This window comes from Etheostoma spectabile, unplaced genomic scaffold (assembly GCF_008692095.1).
Source record: "Etheostoma spectabile isolate EspeVRDwgs_2016 unplaced genomic scaffold, UIUC_Espe_1.0 scaffold00018581, whole genome shotgun sequence".
Taxonomy (NCBI): Eukaryota; Metazoa; Chordata; class Actinopteri; order Perciformes; family Percidae; genus Etheostoma; species Etheostoma spectabile.
In genome coordinates this window covers 19,038-37,355 of record NW_022604335.1, presented here as the reverse complement: position 1 = coordinate 37,355, position 18,318 = coordinate 19,038, and the positions used below count along the sequence as shown (strand labels likewise).

The 18,318-nt window shown below is 42.4% G+C and overlaps 5 non-coding genes across 5 annotated transcripts; 4 read left to right on the top strand and 1 right to left on the bottom strand.

Moving 5' to 3' along the window:
• The first annotated feature begins 10,638 nt into the window (after positions 1-10,638).
• On the top strand, positions 10,639-10,710 carry trnaq-uug (transfer RNA glutamine (anticodon UUG)). Its single transcript has one exon. It is a non-coding gene; the product is annotated as a tRNA-Gln (tRNA).
• A 1,813-nt stretch (positions 10,711-12,523) lies between these two features.
• Positions 12,524-12,596, top strand: trnat-ugu (transfer RNA threonine (anticodon UGU)). The gene has a single exon. It is a non-coding gene; the product is annotated as a tRNA-Thr (tRNA).
• Positions 12,597-13,047: 451 nt separating this feature from the next.
• On the top strand, positions 13,048-13,121 carry trnat-agu (transfer RNA threonine (anticodon AGU)). Its single transcript has one exon. It is a non-coding gene; the product is annotated as a tRNA-Thr (tRNA).
• Positions 13,122-13,933: 812 nt separating this feature from the next.
• Positions 13,934-14,014, top strand: trnas-uga (transfer RNA serine (anticodon UGA)). Its single transcript has one exon. It is a non-coding gene; the product is annotated as a tRNA-Ser (tRNA).
• Positions 14,015-14,567: 553 nt separating this feature from the next.
• trnat-ugu (transfer RNA threonine (anticodon UGU)) lies at positions 14,568-14,640 on the bottom strand. Its single transcript has one exon. It is a non-coding gene; the product is annotated as a tRNA-Thr (tRNA).
• Positions 14,641-18,318: the final 3,678 nt, after the last annotated feature.

The window sequence follows — 18,318 nt, the reverse complement described above, 5'->3', positions numbered from 1 at the left end:
GTTGATCAAACGAGGGTGGTCCAAATCGAATGCCCAGACTTCATTGGCTTCCAAGCTGTCCATCTCTGCATCCCGGAAACAGATTGGCTCATGAGAGGTCTGGTTTGATTAGTAAGACTTTGCAGAACAATGTTAACACCCAAATTTAGAGTTAGGACTTCTCGCTTGAGGAACAAGATTGGAAAACTTGTCTGTGAATCCTGAGGGTCTAAGATTTCAGGCGATGTGACGCATATTTGAAGATAAATGCAAGTAATAACGACCTTTATGTAGCGTCCCTGTTTTAGTTTTTACTGTCCAAAATCACAATCTACATATGCAACATTGTAAACAGACTGTTACACAGAAGGACACTTACATTTTATAATGAATATCAGAACAGTAAATATTCATGTTCAACTTCTTGAACTATTGCTGGTAACATTACTTTAAGTGTAAGATGGTAACTTTTACTTCAGTTTAACAAATACTACAATCAACCATAAGACCAGTTATAAATGAGACAACATGCACACCACAACTACACCCGAACACTAACCATCAAACACTGTTGTGGCCAGAAACAACTGGTCTTCCAGTAATAGTATTTTTGCTTGAAGGCGACTCTCCTCGGCCAAGTGACGCTCCTTCTCCCGCCTCAGGTCACATGACAGCCACCTGTTCTTTCCTTTGGTAGCCGCTCTGAGCCGACACTCTTTGGACAACACATTTAAACACATGGATGTCACGCGGCACATTCTCATCCTTCACCATATACTGCAGGAAAAAAACAAAAAAACAATGACATTAAACTACATCAGTGATTCCCAAGTGGGGGTCGGGACCCCCAGGGGGGTCGCGAGCCAGAGAGGGGGGGTCGCGAGTTGATTTCCAGAAATAAAATAAAATTAAAAACAATTAGAAATAGCATGTTAGCCATGATTTTAACACAAGATAAAACTAGTGGCTAAATTTAAAATAAAACCAAGCAACTAAATAAAAAGGGAACAGCTGTTTTGATTTTCTTTCTTTCCGAGTAGCGTCTCCAACATTAACACTACAACTGCCGGGATTCCAAAAGTACTGGAACCAAGATTCTAAACTCTATAATCTGTCATGATAAACACCTAATTGCAATTTCAATGCAGGTATTGTGTTAGGATATCTTTAGAAAAACGAAATAACACCAAAATGTAAAATTTAACGTGTTTTTATATTATTCACTTAAGTTGCCCAGGTGCTTCAATAACTCATATCAGTGCATAGTAAAACGTAATTATTTCATTCACATCTGAAAAATATGGTATGTAAACATGCAAATAACACCTAAAAGTATCTTCTTTGAACATTTATAACCTAACCTGTCACTGCCTCCGTGTTGGTGTCTGCTGTGGTGCGCATTGCTCCTCGGACCGCGCATCTTCAACCGTGCGAAAGATTAAAACCAACACCACGAAATGCCGAGTACTGTATGGCCGAAATAGGTAAAAGGGATTTTATTTTTTTGGGTCTATAGTGTGTAATGTATATAAAAACTATTTTAAATTAAAATATAGAGCTTTTTAACTTGCTGTGCTCCAAACATACTGCACATCCACCTCATTAGGTGAGATTAAGTTCAAATTAAAGTAATGAGTAAATTACTGTAGAATAATGTCATGGCTGTTGTGTTATTTTGTGTTGTCAATATGCTCATGTTTGGATACGCCTGTAGTGCGTGTGCGATTGCGCGCAATGTTTATAGTGTGTGTGTGTGTGTGTGTGTGTTGTGTGTGTGTGTGGGGGGGGGGGGTCGCGAGTCACTTGCACTGAAAGTTTTGGGAACCCCTGCTCTAGAATATTAGAAACAGTAAAGCAGAAGCGACTGGTCCCACCACGTGACGTGTGTTTACCGAATCGCACCGAGTCCACCGAACTGTAGAGTAGCAACACACGGAGCACACGGTTGCTCAGCAACGGACGTCCTGTTTCCCTGCCGAATGGGAGGCTAACGCATGCGTAGCTACGGCTTCTAGTCGCTTTGATAGCCATGTAAGAGACGTTATTAAAGTGTTAACGTGTGTGCGTGTGTTTACCTGAAGCTCCGTCTTCTTAAAACTAGCTAATAACAAAGAACTCAGCTCTCCCGCCAGCCAGAGATCACAGTGAAGCAACGAGACTTCCGGTTTCTTCCAAGTCAGGGTTTTTCAGAATAAAGTTCAAAATGAAAGAAGGTCGCCGCCTGGAGGTCAGGAGGGGAACAACAGCTCCCCGTTCACTTAAGAATCAGTTAGAGGTGGACAATTACTCAATTACTCAACAACTGGACTGTTTTACTGGAGTATTAAATAATATACAGCACTTAAATATTAAAAATGTGTAAGTACATAGATAAATAACTAAATATAGTGTAAGTTTTCAAATATATGTTTCCACCAGGCAACATTTAAATAACATAGCAATTTTATGAATATTAAACGTCTCATTTATAGTCGATAGAAAAGGAAAAAAATATTAAAAAGCGGTCTTGGTTCATTTTTCCACTGTTCCAACAATCACCACTCTGGTCTGGTTGAAATAAACTCTTAATTCACCCATTTACATATATATGCTGCTCTATACACGCTAAAAGTAGTGATTATTTACATGGAGTCTGGTGGAGATATGCTGCTCTAGACATGCTAAAAGTAGTGATTATTTACATGGAGCCTGGTGGAGATATGCTGCTCTACACACGCTAAAAGTAGTGATTATTTACATGGAGTCTGGTGGAGATATGCTGCTCTATACACGCTAAAGTAGTGATTATTTACATGGAGTCTGGTGGAGATATGCTGCTCTATACACTCTAAAAGTAGTGATTATTTACATGGAGTCTGGTGGAGATATGCTGCTCTATACACGCTAAAAGTAGTGATTATTTACATGGAGCCTGGTGGAGATATGCTGCTCTACACACGCTAAAAGTAGTGATTATTTACATGGAGTCTGGTGGTGATATGCTGCTCTATACACGCTAAAAGTAGTGATTATTTACATTGAGTCTGGTGGTTTTGGTGACGGTGGTTTCGGGGCTGTTTCATGTTAAACCAAAAGGATCTTACTCTTTAACTAAAGGTCTATCTCTGTAGGGATCCATCCCATAATGTTGTCAGACTCTTAGAATAATAATCTGAGTCTGTCAGAGACAACAACAGAACCTTTAGTGGACGGAAACTTTACCTTTTAATTAGGAGTTGAAACACAGACACAACAGGAAGAACACATCCATCAAATAATCAGCATGTGTTCTTGTTTTATTGAACTCATTCTGCATTAAGTTGTTCCACATTCCCCGACATTTAAAACAAGTCGATCATTGACGTTATTCTACAAGTCAGATGAATAAATCAGCCAACCCAACTCCCTACGGACTGAGCTACTGCCCCCCCTAGTAGTTATACCTTTGACTTTCTGGCTTTAATTATGACTTTGTGAAGCAAAATGACATGAGGAGATCCACCTCACACAGAAAACTGATCATGTTGAATGCAAGAGGGAACCTTGGGTTCAACATGGGTAAAGTCTCTCTTGTTATGATATATAATAATAATAATAATAAATTGAATTTGTATAGCGCTTTTCCCGAGCTCAAAGTCGCTTGACAGTGTTTGATAACAAAAAAAAAAAAAAAAAAAAAAAAAAAAATACCTAAGGATAGGCAGAACAGAAAAGATGGGTCTTCAGACGGGACTGAAAGATGGTGAGGGACTCAGAGATGCGGATTTCATGGGGAGGGAGTTCCACAGCCTGGGAGCTGCCCTGGAAAAGGCTCGGTCCCCAAAACTGCGGAGCTTTGACTTGGGGACATAGAGGAGACCGGCTGTGGTGGATCTGAGGGCCCGTGAAGGTTGGTAGGGGGAGAGGAGGACAGTGAGGTATGACGGGGCAAGGTGGTGGATGGCTTTGTAGGTGAGGACCAGGATCTTGTATGTGATCCGGTGAGAGATGGGAAGCCAGTGAAGCTGTTTTAGGACCGGAGTGATGTGGTGCCAGGATGTGGAGCGGGTGATGAGACGTGCAGCTGAGTTCTGAACCAGTTGGAGCCTTTTGATGGAGGTTGAGCTGATGCCGAGGAGTAGTGAGTTGCAATAGTCGAGTCGTGAGGAGATGAAGGCATGAATAAGTCTTTCGGCAGCAGAGGGAGTGAGTGAGGGTCTGATTTTAGCAATATTTCGAAGGTGAAAGAAGGAGGTTTTGATGACTTGACGGATGTGAGGCTCAAGGGAGAGGGTTGAATCAAAAATCACACCAAGGTTGCGGGCCTGGGGAGATGGGGAGACGATGGTGCCGTCAATGATGAGAGTGGGGTTGTTGGCTTTGCAGAGAGTGGATTTGGAGCCGATGAGGAGGAATTCTGTTTTATTGCTGTTTAGTTTGAGGAAGTTGTGGTGCATCCAGGTTTTGATTGCTGACAGACAGGAGTTGATGTGGGAGAGGGGGGATTGTGGGGGGAGTTGGTGCTGAGGTAGATCTGGGTGTCATCGGCATAACAGTGGAAGTTCAGGTTGAAATGGCGGAGTATCTGACCAAGGGGGAGGAGGTAGATGATGAAAAGAAGGGGGCCGAGTACGGAGCCTTGGGGAACGCCTTGGTGACTGAGGCAGTGGCAGAGGTGTGGTTATGAAGGGAGATGAAATGAGATCTGTCAGAGAGGTAGGAACGGAGCCAGGTGAGTGCAGTACCTTCGATACCAAGGTCTTTGAGTCTGGTGAGCAGAATGTTATGGCTCACAGTATCGAAGGCTGCACTCAGGTCAAGAAGAATAAGGATGTTGAGGGAACCGGTGTCAGCAGAAGTGAGAGGTCGTTGAAGACTTTGAGCAGAGCAGTTTCTGTGCTGTGGAGGGGGCGAAAACCAGATTGGAAGGGTTCAAATTGGTTATTGGCAAGGAGATGAGTTTGTAATTGTGAGGCAACTATACGTTCGAGGGTTTTAGACAGAAAGGGGAGGTTGGATATAGGGCGGTAGTTATTAAGGGAAGAGGGATCCAGACCAGGTTTCTTAAGGACCGGGGTGACAGCCGCTGTTTTGAAAGCAGAGGGGACAGTTCCAAGGGACAGAGAGGAGTTGAAGAGGTTAGTGAGGTAGGGGAAAGGACGGGGAGGCATGACTTCAAGAGAGGAGTAGGTAGGGAGTCCAGTGAGCAGGTAGTGGGTTTGGAAGAGCTAATGAGTTTAGAGATATCGGGGGTGGTGACCAGTTCAAACTGGGAGAGGAGGCAGTGTGGAGGAGGGGAAGGGAGGTCAGGCCAGATAGGGAGAAGAGGGTCCGTGGTAGGCGCTGGAGTAGATACTGGGGATATATCTGATCAGATCTGCTTCACAGTGCAGAGTGTGTGTGATGGTGAACAGACTGAACTTTGATTTCAGCAGATGATCTTCAGTCAGTGGTTCTGTCCACAGGAGAGACTCTCAGTCCTGCAGAGGACACAGAGACACTGAGGAACCAGGCCAGAACCCAAACCCAGGATAGAGAGGCTGGGTGAATGTGGTGATGAAGGTGATGAGGGGGATCAGTGAGTCAGAGGAGACTGTGTAGAAGGACAGAGAGCCAGCTGGAACGTCCACATACACTGCTACTCTGTTAGAGACAGAACAGGAAGTGAGGACTGTTTTTCTGTTATTGTGACAGACAGAGTAACCACCATCAGACCAGTTCAGACTCCAGGAATGACTGATCCTCCTTCACATTTGTCACCTTCCTGTTGTTGTCAGACAGTTTGAGGTCTCTGTGTACTGAGTTCCATCAGATGATGGAGTTATACTATCTGTCCACTAGATGGAGCTAACTGACCATCTAATGAGCTGAAGATCAGCAACTTGTACAGCAGCAGGTATCTCTCCAAGGGCCTCCGTGTCACATATTACTTTGATACTTTAAGTACATTTAGCTGTTAATATTTACTACCTCAGTACTTTTTTTTTTAACACTGCTTGTTTTTGTCTGACATTTACCTTTACATAAACCGCTCCCTCCCTCTTGGGTGAGGTGAATATTTCCAAATTAAAACAATAAAAGCATCTTTCTCCTGACTGCAGGGGCCTGTTGCACGAAACTAGGATAAGGGATTAAGCCGGGATATTCAAGTTATCCTGGATGAATTTAGCTTGGACTCGGTTGCACGAAACCCGATTGAATTAAGCCCAGCCAAGTAACCATGGAGATTTATTTTTTGTGGCTAGCCTGGTCCAGAGCAGGCTAACAGCCAGGCTAAGATTAATCCTGGAGTCTCATGTGTCAAATCAGCTGCCGTCTGATCCCAAATAAACGTGTTTAACAGTTATTGCGTTGTCTTCTGCATGTGTTCTGCTTTATTTTTATTAACATGCATTAGCCTACTTGTCACTTTTGGTTTCGCGAGTTTGATTTAAACCCTACTACATTTGTTTAGATGTTAGAAATGGTTGCACTGGCATCCTGATGTGGAGTGGGACTTTTCCCGGTGGGACGGTAGTGTGTCGAGGCTGCCTGGCGTGTGGCCGCTGCCCGGTGGCCGGTGGCCGCCGCTGCCCAGTGGCTGCTGCCCGGTGCCTGGTATTGCCTGCCAGCAGACTTGCGAGTCGCATCAGTGTCCACTCTCTCTGTAAAAGTAGAGATGAGCAGCGCAGCGTCCGTGGTCTCAGCTTCAGGTTTCTACAGGACGCGCTCCGGAGATTAAGTGTGACGATATTAATGTAGCGATGTTCCCAGATAATATTAATGGCAGACTGGTCAGAGACCAATACATTCATGATTTCATTTTCTTGTTGCTTGTCCTTCTCTAATGAAGGGTAGTTTGTGTTACTCCTTAATAAGTGGGCCTATTGTTTTTTGTTACAGCTTACATTAGTTTCATAACCTTCTCAATAAGTCTCACATCACCGGACTAATAATGTGGCCTATATACAGTACGTATGTAGTGTAGTTTACATTCATCTCACTGGGAACACCACGATGCTTCTTAATCTTTTTATTTTGGTGCGGTCACTTGTCATAAGAATAAAAAAACATGAATATTGTTTTACATATATGTTCACAGCGTGTATTGAAGTCATTTACTTTTTTTTCTAGTTGTTGTCCCTTTCTGGTTGTTCTGTATGAACATTAATTGTATAAATAATTAGATATAGCTTATAGAGATTTGTGCATGGTTGTAAAACATGTTCTCACGTTGTGAATAAGGGTTTGAAATTAAGCCTAAAGTCCGTAGGGTCCATTTCCCGAGGAACATTAGTTCCCTCTGCTCACTTTTGAGGCAAAGTAGATATTTTTAAACCCCCACACATTCAGTGGGGTCCGCTATGTTGGGCTTTTTTTCTCTGTTTGATAAGAGCCGTATTTCCCTTTTTACATATTCTTCCCTCCTCGTTACTGTCCATTAGAAGATGCTGCTCATTGGGTGACACAGTTGGCGCATGCGTCTTCTCATCTCTGCATCAGTAAATCTGTGATCGATAACGTGGTCTATTTGAGAAAGCCGTGAACTTGCACTTATCCTGGCTATCTACCCCATGGCTTGACATAGCTCCACCTGTTCATCCTGGCTCGGCAAACGTGCAACCAATTAAGCCGCGATGAGCAGGTCACACTAAGTCTAGCTGCGCTTTTTCACTTATCCTGGATATCTTTATTCTACTTTCGTGCAACAGGCCCCAGATGTGTTGCAAGATTTGCAGTGAACATTGTATTGCCCAGTGATGGTGGTATAGTGGTGAGCATAGCTACCTTCCAAGCAAATGACCGGTGTTGGATTCCCAGCCAACAAATGATGAGATTTAGCAGAGGATGGTTTCGATCCATCAACCTCAGGGTTATGGGCCCAGCTTGCTTCCGCTGCGCCACTCTGCTGTTTGGGCTCAGGGGATGGAAATTCTGTGATTCACATTTTGAGGGAAGGTGGCAACAAAGGTTCCAACAGCTTACGGGTGGCAAAGTTTAACATTTTGTAGACCTTGCAACTGGTGTATCACTCTGCTCAGCCTCCCTGGTCTACTCCAAGGTGGTGGAAAGGAACCTTCAGCCAATCCTTTGAGGCCAGGGATTGAACCCAGGCCCTCATACATGCAAAGCATGCGCTCTACCACTGAGCTAAATCCCCTTAGTATGTTCAGACTTTTTACTTTTTTCTGAGATCACTGAAGAAAAGAAGAAACCTAGGTGAAATATGTAATATTTATGTTGCATATGGTTTCAAAACATGGCGGTGATGGAGCAGTTTCAAAGCTATAGACTTTGCAAATCAGTGGCTCACCTTTGCCGCCATCAAAGCTGCCATTTGCTTGCAGGTAGTGTGGCCGAGCGGTCTAAGGCGCTGAATTAAAGCTCCAGTTTCTCTTGAGGCGTGGGTTCAAATCCCACCACTGGCATCTGCATCTATTACATAGCTGGAAGCCAAACAAGGTGATGTCTTGCAGCTGTGTCATTTGGGCTGAACTTGGTGAAGTAACTGTAATCATCCATCAATCACCTTGCTGAGATTGTTCCTTGATAACCTGCGGTTCAAAAATTGGTGAAACCTTCCTTTCCAGCACTTTGGAGTAGAAAATCAACAAATAATTGTGATAATTAATCGTGATCTCCATATTGATCAAAATAATCGTGATTATCACTTTGGCCATAATCATGCAGCCCAAAGAGAACTCATGTTTTATCCAACCAGGTTGGGCAAGTAACCTTTCTGCTGACTTCTTGTTAAATAAAGCAAGTAACATCAATCAAAGAAAGCTACTGCTATGGCTGGGAATCAAACCCAGGTCGACTGCTTAGAAGGCAGCTACGCTCACCACTATACCACCATCGCTGTGCTATATAATGTTCACTTCAAATCTTGTAATACATCTGGGCATTGAGACTGTGAAGTGTGCTCTATCACTGAGCTACAGCCCCTGATGATTCCGAAATTCCCTCCAGGGGGTCCTGTGTTATCACATTAACAAGAATGGGAAGTGAGTTCATAAACATTGTTGACCTTCAATAGCTCAGTTGTTAGTGCGGCGGACTTTAGAGGCACAAATCCAGAATCCTTAGGTTACTGGCTCAAAGAAGCAGTCTCTTCCAGAGTTTCCCTTCACGGATCAATCAAGTATTTCTGATTCTGATGTAGAGATGGACAGACGACCCAAAAGCGTAATACTTCTTGCCGATACATAACAAAAACAAACAGGAAGGGCTCATTTAAAGGTTTTATTGCTTACTTAGCCATATAATTGTAACATTATTTATTAATATAACATTAAAAATAATCCCATGTGTCCTGTTTTGTTTTTTCTTTTTTACCTTTAAAAAAAAAAAAAAAAAGATTTAGAAAGTAAGATGTTTAAACATGTTTATGTTTTTCCGAGGCCTGCCTAGGAGGGCACTATCAATCTCAACCTCAACAATCTTATACTCACATGTTGATGATCCTTCCAAAATTAACAGATCCTCTGGGTTGTTGCCAGGGTGGTGGACAAGTTGCTGTGGCTGCTGTGGGTGATAATCAGTTAGGTCCATTCTGGCTATAGGACATGAGCTTCAGAGTCAGTCCAGCCTGATCTTCATTGTTGCAGAGATCAAGACACCAGACAGACACCCCAGGAGAGCCACAGAAAGGCCGTCTGGCAGGCTTAACAGCCCAGGTGGACTGATGGTTGTTTGAGGCCCACAAGTGGACTTCGATCTGTAGTCCGTGTCATAAAACCTCTCCTGATTGGCACTCCTACTCAGTACGTCAGTCGGCCAGCCAAACAGTGGTAAACAGTAAAATATCCACCTGCTGGAATGTTACCGTAGTGGAAGCACTCCAGTATCATTGAGATCTTGAGCTTAGTTGATAAGATAAGAGTCCACTAAAGAGTGTAATTAATCACAGTCAAATGTAAAGACATTTAGATTTCATGTTAATTCCTGCATTATCATTATGTATTGTATTGCAATGTGTGCAGTGGTTTAAAAAGTACACAGAAGGTTTACTATGTAAAAGTACCAGTAAAACAATATAAAAATACTCATTGTACAAGTAATAATGCTTTATTAAAAATCTTACTTGAGTACAAGTAGACAAGTATATACAGCTAAATGTAATTAAAGTATTTAAAGTAAAAGTACTAGTACTAAAGTACTAAAAAAAAAAAAAAAAAAAAAATCCCATGTTAGTCATATTTTTTATGTTTTAATTTATTAAAAAAACTATTAAAGAAGATAAGGATAAACAAGACAAAGATAGGATGGCTGAGCATTCCAAGGCGCTGGGTTCAGGTTGCAGTCTCCACTGGGGGCTTGGATTCAAATCCCACTTCTTACATGAATTGTTTCCTTCTAGAACTAGTTTCAGAGACATGGTATTGGGAAGCTTGAACTCAGCTATTCTCTACATTATAGTGGACATTAATTTGGGCAAGATACTGAATTGCAAGTACAGCCGTACCTTTTGTGAGCATCTGCATTATCAACCCATGTAAAGTTACCATGTGTACACAGTAGACCTATCTACTGCTATATTCATTGTTTATGGCAAGAGCTTTAAAACCTATTCTTGACTTGCCTTGTTCCACATCCTATGTGAACGCTTAGCTTACTAAATGACTTAAGTTAGCCAGTAATTGTTGTGTCTTCAATAGCATAAGTGTTAATATTATGGAAGAAGCTGCCTGGCAAACCACTGTTGCCTTTCAGAACAGTGGTTCCATGGTGTAATGGTAAGCATTCTGGACTTTGAATCCAGTGATCCGAGTTCAAGTCTCGGTGGAGCCTGGTTTTAAGCCAGAGTACTGGTGGGAATAAAAAAATCAACCTCTACACTGTCCACATCTAGGCTAACGGGTAAAATATTCTTGGCTGTTTGACTGAAAACAGTATGTTGGTGGTGGCATGTTGAGCTGTGACCTGTACTTCACGTTAACTTAAAAGAGCTCCAAATTTAGACTTAGTTGAACATATTGAAGATATTTCCACAATGTTGACCCAAATGTCAGTCTATTTCCCATCTAGTAGGCACATGTCTGGACACAGGTGGACATTTTGGACAGAAACATTGGTGGATATTGATTCCCACCCAGAGGTGAGTAGTAAGGAGTTACATTTACTCCGTTACATTTACTTGAGTAAGTTTTTGAAAAGATTGTACATCTAGTAGCAGTTTTAAATCACTATACTTTTACTTTTCTTCAGTAGATTAGTGAAGAAGAAACTATACTCTTACTCCGCTACATCAGGCTACAATGAGCTTGTTACTTTTCTTTTTACCTCTTTGGTATTCTACGCGTCATTGTTTTTACCCCAGCGTACGTCTCATTTTAATGTTTTATTTTGAAAGAGAGAGAGAGTCTTCCGCTGAAGACTCTACCACGTGACTGTGTTTCACCAATCAAACGTTGTTGTGCAGTCACGTGACCATACTCGATCTCAGCGCCGGGAGAGGTTAGGTTTACGGTCTTACCAAATCAAAGATGTCAGAATCAACCGTTGCCAAGGCAACGCAGACCAGGAGGAAGGATGTTTGTCTTTTAAGTTACATACAGTATGTTTTGCACATGCAGTATCCATCCAAATTTGATGTGACAAGTCTCTTCACTTAAGCTATTTTGTTATTAATAAATACATTTTAATTTATTCTATTGATTGGATGAACTATAATTTCCCTAAATATGATTATTTTGTATTTTTGTCTGTCTGATTGATGCTTGTGTTAAGAAATAAATCAGACGTTACTCATCAGTTACTCACTACTTGAGTAGTTTTTTCATCAAGCACTTTTTTACTCTTACTCAAGTAATTATTTGGATGACTACTTTTACTTTTACTTGAGTCATATTATTCTAAAGTAACAGTACTTTTACTTGAATAACATTTTTGGCTACTCTACCCACCTCTGTTCCCACCACAGGATTTAGCCTGCATTGCACATTGGGGTACAGAGTCGGTGAGATGCCTTCACATCCCGCGCAATGTATTGCCATTGTCAAGCACATTTCCACACTGGTGACTTTCTTCCATGTCCCCATAAACACCCATATATTTGGGCTGACAATAGCGAAACTTTCCTTTGATAACTATGACCTGGATGACTGAGAACCTACTATATCATGACATAGTTGACTTACCATATTATTATTTCTGTGAGAGATCCTACTACACGTTGGAATATTCAGTCAGGATGGCTGAGCGGTCCAAGGTGCTGCGTTCAGGTCGCAGTCTCCACTGGAGGTGTAGGTTCGATATTGGGGATATTGATTTTTGTTTTGTTTTTTTGCTGTTTGTTGTGGTGGTGTAGCTTAGGGGGGGTGGTAAGATAAGTTGCTTGCAAGGGTTACACAGTCATCAGCACACATTTGCACACCGACTTTCAACAGTACATTCCCTTACCTACTTCACATTCGCTCCTTTGGTTGCTTGGCCATTCTTATCAAATATGGCTGCCAGAAAGGGATGGGGACGAAGATGGTGCATCCTGTTTAATTAGTTACACAGTTAAGCAGTTACACTTATATTCCATGGTCTTCTTTTTATTTTATTAGCACTGTTCATTAGCTCATTGTATTCTTGCAAGACAGGCTGATCTGTAGAAGGCGCTGTAGCTTAGTGGTTAAAGCGCCTGTCTTGTGAACAGGAGATCCTGGGTCCAAATCCCAGCAGTGCCTGGTTCTCGCTTAATGAAGTGTATGCATATGATTTGTGATTCTTAACAGGTACAACAAAGTGACATGCAATGTTGTCTAATAACATTATATGTGGCTGAAAACAGTCTATACTAGTGGAGTGGAATGCTGGCTTTAAAAAGTTCAGGTGGGCTGTACGCTGTTAGGTCAGCCATTTTGGGAATCACTGGTTTAGACTTCCACCGATGACACTCATCAAGTGTGCAGGTGATGACGGATGGCCTCGCACCCTCTCACCCAACTCACCCCGGACACAACCTGTTCCAGCTTCTCCCCTCTGGTAGGCGCTACAGAGCACTTTACGCCAAAACCAACAGAGTCAGGACCAATTTCTTATCACAAGCCATCACTCTGATGAAATATTTGCACCGCTCTTCTATGGCTTCTGAATGAGAGTAAGTTTGTTGTTTTGTTTGTGAGTAGTACTCAAGAGGGTGTTGTGGCTTAGCTGGTTAAAGTGCCTGTCTAGTAAACAGGAGATCCAGGGTTCAAATCCCTGCAGCACCTTGTTGTTGCAGTCATTACCTCTGTTTGCATCCCATCATCATGTCTACCCAATCCCCATGCCACTCATTAAGCCCTGGTAGCAAATGAAAAAGACATGTTAAATTTACACAGAAACATTACATCAACACAGGCTCAAGATTCTACATGAAAACACATGAAATTCAGAGCAATGCAAGTTTGAGCTAGTTCGTTCATCAGGTTTTGTGGTTCTGTTTATAGAAACTACATCCTGTTATATCGCGTGATCATACATGAATTCACGAAATCCAGTGGGTCCTTGTGACTTCAGTGGTCCGTCATGGCCTGCAACAAATCCGGACCTGGTGGGTGTTGACGGACTGCGGATCACGGAGTAGACACGAAGCGGAGTGGATCCGCAGTTAGAGGAAGTCAGGGGTAAGGCCTCCTGCACACTGCCTGTGTGGTGTGAGCATGGCATTTCTGTTGCATGGCATTTTCTTGGTCTTTGCACACCAAAATATTTTCTGACGCGGCGCTGTTGCTGCTAGCCTTGTCTGTACACATGTATGTTTCTCATTGACATGTGATTCAATAACTTGTTAATTATTAATCTGGACTGGTTCGGAAATGAATCAGATCATCTAAAGTGGGTGGATTAACTACCCACATTACACCTGAAATACCCTCAAGATTTGAATGATCCTTTGGGACTTAAGTGCTTGGGAATCCCCATCAGTCATTCAGAACTGCCCAAGGTACTTGTGAGATAGGCTCTATCTTTGTCTGATTGGTCTGAATGGAGTCTGTCAGGCATCAGGGGTTCTCCGCTGTAAAACTGAACACCTTTTACAGCTGTGTGGCTGAGTGGTTAAGGTGTTGGACTTGAAATCCAATGGGGTCTCCCTGCGCAGGTTCAAACCCTGCTCACAGCGATTTCTAACTACAGAATAAATAAGAATTCAGTCACATTTAGGGGAGGATGATATTTTGAGAAATTACAGTTTATTGGTGGTGCAGATCCTTACGAGTTGGCTCCCTCTTAGATCCATGACAACCCGGTGAATCTTCCTTCAGTTGCATATCCCGATATAGTCAACTAATATCAAAGCATCAATATATTAATTTTGATTCCAGCAGCATCGAAGACGTTAAAATCAGGCAGTCAGCGCCCAAAGTGCCTTGGCTGGTAAAGTTCATGTTTATTTCACCTCTGACTTCAGTCAGCATCACATGCACCTGAAACCCCACCCGACAGTGATGTCACAGGGTCATGGTGTACACAGGGGCCACATTCAGCCCCAACAGAACAAGGTTTTGAAAGCATTAAAAAATAGGTCCAATCCATTTCCCTTCAGATATGTATTGCCCCTCAACAGGCCACAACTGGGCAAAATTAAATAATGCTTGTTAAGCACTATAGCAAAAATAAATAACAAATATATGCACTCTTTGTAGTGCTGATAACATAAATATGAACTGACAATGAGGCACTGCTGGGATTTGGACCCAGGATCTCCTGTTTACAAGACAGGTGCTTTAACCACTAAGCCACAGCACCTCCTACAGGTTGGTCTGTCATGCAAGATTACAATGAGCTAGTGAACAGGGTTCCAACCATTCATCCATCTTTGTCAAGCAGCTCCAGCAAGGGACCCCAAACTTCCCTTTTCCGAGCGACTGGGGGATCCCGAGGCGTTCCCAGGCCAGGTTGGAGATGTAATTCCTCCACCTAGTCCTGGCTATTCCCTGTGGCCTCCTCCGAGCTGGACATGCCTGGACCACCTCCCGAGGGAGGCCCCCAGGCGGCATCCTTACCAGATGCCTGAACCACCTGGTGGACTGAGATTCACTGGCTCTATGGGGGTGATGAGATGTGGATGATCAGCATTAAGTAGAAATAGGGGCCGGCCTAAGTATTTTATGTTTCATAGGAATAGGGTTGTCATGGATGACATCACCGGGCCAAACCAAGTAGAGGGTTTTCTTTTGTATAGGAATGTTTATTTTGGTTGTTTTTGGTTGTTGTATAAAAAAGGTATGAAAAATCCTGACCTGTTTTGTAGTCAGCAGGATAGGAGGGAACTGGTGACCAAGTTCCATAGGTTAAGAGATGGCTAGATAGTAAGGTTATGGAGTAGATCAACCTGCTTTAGGATGGGATGGACTGAAGCAGTGGGGGGGGGGGGGGGGGGGGGGGGGGAATTGACAACCCTATATAAATGGTGGGATTTGTGCTCCTGGGAGGAGAGATGGAGGCGAGGCTGTGTTGCCAGGAAAATGTGTCTGTTATTGCTGCTATTAGTTTAATGTGCCACTGTCTTTAAGTTTGATGGGTTAATTATCTGTGTACTGCAGACCATGGAAATAAACTAATCACCTTTGAAAATGTGCAATGTTTGAGTCTGCCTACCCACCACCATCTTAGCCACTCTGGCTAACTCTCCACAAATGTGTAAAACTAAAAAGAAGACACAAGACCAAAAACAAACAAATTAACTACAGCTATTCGGATATTCCTGACCAGTCTGATGCCTGTTGGGCAGTACCCCCCCCCCATATCATCAGTGTCCCGTATCAAAACCAACAACAATACACAAGTGCATTAACAGGAATTAATTAGAAATGATTACAATAATAGAGTACCAATGCAATGATAAATGGGTACAACATGAACACATTATTTAAGAAACATCTGCTTGTTTTCATCCTGAAAGTGGATCAGCTGTTGTGTCCTCCTGTTTGATTCAGGGCAGTTTATGTAAAGCACGTAGCGATGTATCATAGACTGTTATTATTAATATACATAGTCTATGCAATGTATACAGTCCATTTAAGGCAGAGAAATGCGGGACTGTTGTAAAAATCAACGTTAACGTTAGCGGTTAGAGATTAGCGTTAGCATAGCAAGCAAGCGATTTTTAGAAATTTTCAGTTAGGAACATGGTTGCAAGCATATATGGACAGGGCTGTATAGACCACAAAACAAGACTGTCGTAATTTTTAAATCAATTATTTAAGCCGAAAATACCAGAAATGCATCTCTCTGGTCGATGCAGTAGCCATTGTTGCCTGTTGCACAATGTACATTGCTACCCTCAGTTTCAAGTAAAATGGCATTCTCCCTTGATTTTTTTCATTCATTGTCTATGGTTCCTAGGGCCATACACCCCTTACCCCTCGATCAAAAAAATTATTGGGACTCACGTGAATGCGCAAGACTTGGGAAAGGGGTAGGGGTAAGATAGAGAAATGAGATTCAGCCTAAGACCTCTTTTGTTAATCTGACTGATAGGGTTATGGAACATAGTAGTAGACCAAGGCCTCCTGTGGTAATCTGACTTGAAGGGTTATGGAGCGTAGTGTTAGACTAAGACCTCCTGTGACACAAACTAAGCGGTATGCTCTACCTTTTATACCTCAGGCTATCATAGACAGCACAACAACCACTTTAAACATACACATTTTACAGTTTTTATTGTACTGTGTTTAGACAGTATTAATGCTCCAGTTTTAATGGGTGTTACAGCGGGTATGAGCACTCTAATTTCCATTTTAATGGATGAAATAAACATAACATAAAGACTGTACCCTTCAGCAGGAGGAAACATTTCACTTCACAAACAGATGCATTGTTAATTTTCAACAGCCTGGGAGTTGACTTTCTATGGAGACAAAGCATAGCAATTAGCAGAGGATGGTTTTGATCCATCGACCTCTGTGTTATGGGCCCAGCACGCGTCCGCTGCGCCACTCTGCTCTGCTGGACAAGGCCACAGGTTCAAAGAAGCAGGTAAATCACCGTAGTTTAGATGTTTAAATGTGCGCAAAAGAAAGCTAAGAGATTACTGTGGGGAAATGGAGACTGGCTAGGTTAACTGAAGATTTTAAACATTGTAAAAAATGTATGAAACATATGAACACGTTAAACATATACGGGCATATAACATATACCTGCAGTCTCAGTCTTTTGATGGTATAGGTAGCCTATTTCTACCGTGACGGCTGACATGCGCCCCGTCACAGTTACCGACAATTTTGGCACTGAATGAGTATTTCACATTGAACTCTTACGATTGGGTGGTCATTAAAAACAGGGCATTGCAAGTACAGATGTAAAATCCAGAGTCAGAAAGGGGTCTTTAGGTACTTCACTAAGCTATGTCACAAGGGAAAACCTCATCCGAACGCCAAGTCATCACATTGGTTACCTTCCAGCAATGCAACAATTGCAAATGGCAGAGGTGGGATTTGAACCCACACCTCCAGAGAGACTGGACCCTTAATCTAGCGCCTTAGACCGCTCGGCCACACTACCTGCACATGACTGTACGTCACATCGTAACACACACAGGGACCTTAACTAACGTAATGCTTGTTAACTGTTATCACTCTTTGTCATTTTTCTCTGGCATTGTTGATTATTAAAATATTGTAACCAGCAATAAGTGAGTAGGTTTAGGTCTATGTGAATATGGGCTGAGCATTTACCTGGACTGAACTTGTGAACATCTTCTTTTGCATATTCACTGTAAAGAGCCATTACTCCTCCAACTGCCAACTATTGTTCCAGAGACAATAGGATATACAGTTTTAGATTGCAAGGTAACTGTCCAAGACCAAAGACTTCATTGAAATACCTCAAGTGATCAAAACAGTTTGTCAAAATGGGAAAGGTCAGGTTTTTTATTGCAAATTCCAGCACAGTTCTGAAATTATTCTTTAAAATATGTCCATTTACCATTCAAAAACAAAAGTACAATCAGGAAACACATACTACTTAGATAGAATGAACCTGTTCAGGTGGCAATGAAAGAATTCCAGAGACGTGGACACTCTGGCACAGCGATACTTGGTCAGGACAACATCCCCCTCTTGATAGTACCCGTCTCTGTATGAAGCTGCACACCAGGCAGGTCCTGGATGTACTTGATGTGTTGTTACTGCACACGCTAGTGTGGGAAAATAATACAATGACTGAGGTGGTGATGAACAGGGCACTCAGGAACGGCCACGTAAAAGCTGGCTTAAAGTATATACTGAATTAACCAAAGACTAAATAAGAGTGTGTGTATGTGTGACATATTATACATTATGCTTTGCAGCTGGGTTACAGCTAGGAGGGAGAGAACAGACAGGGCTATCTTAGTCAGATATGCTACAGTGAGCACGGGAGGAGGAGATGGTGAGGCCAAGGACACTGAAGTTCAGGACGGTCTGATAACTCAGAGAACAGGAC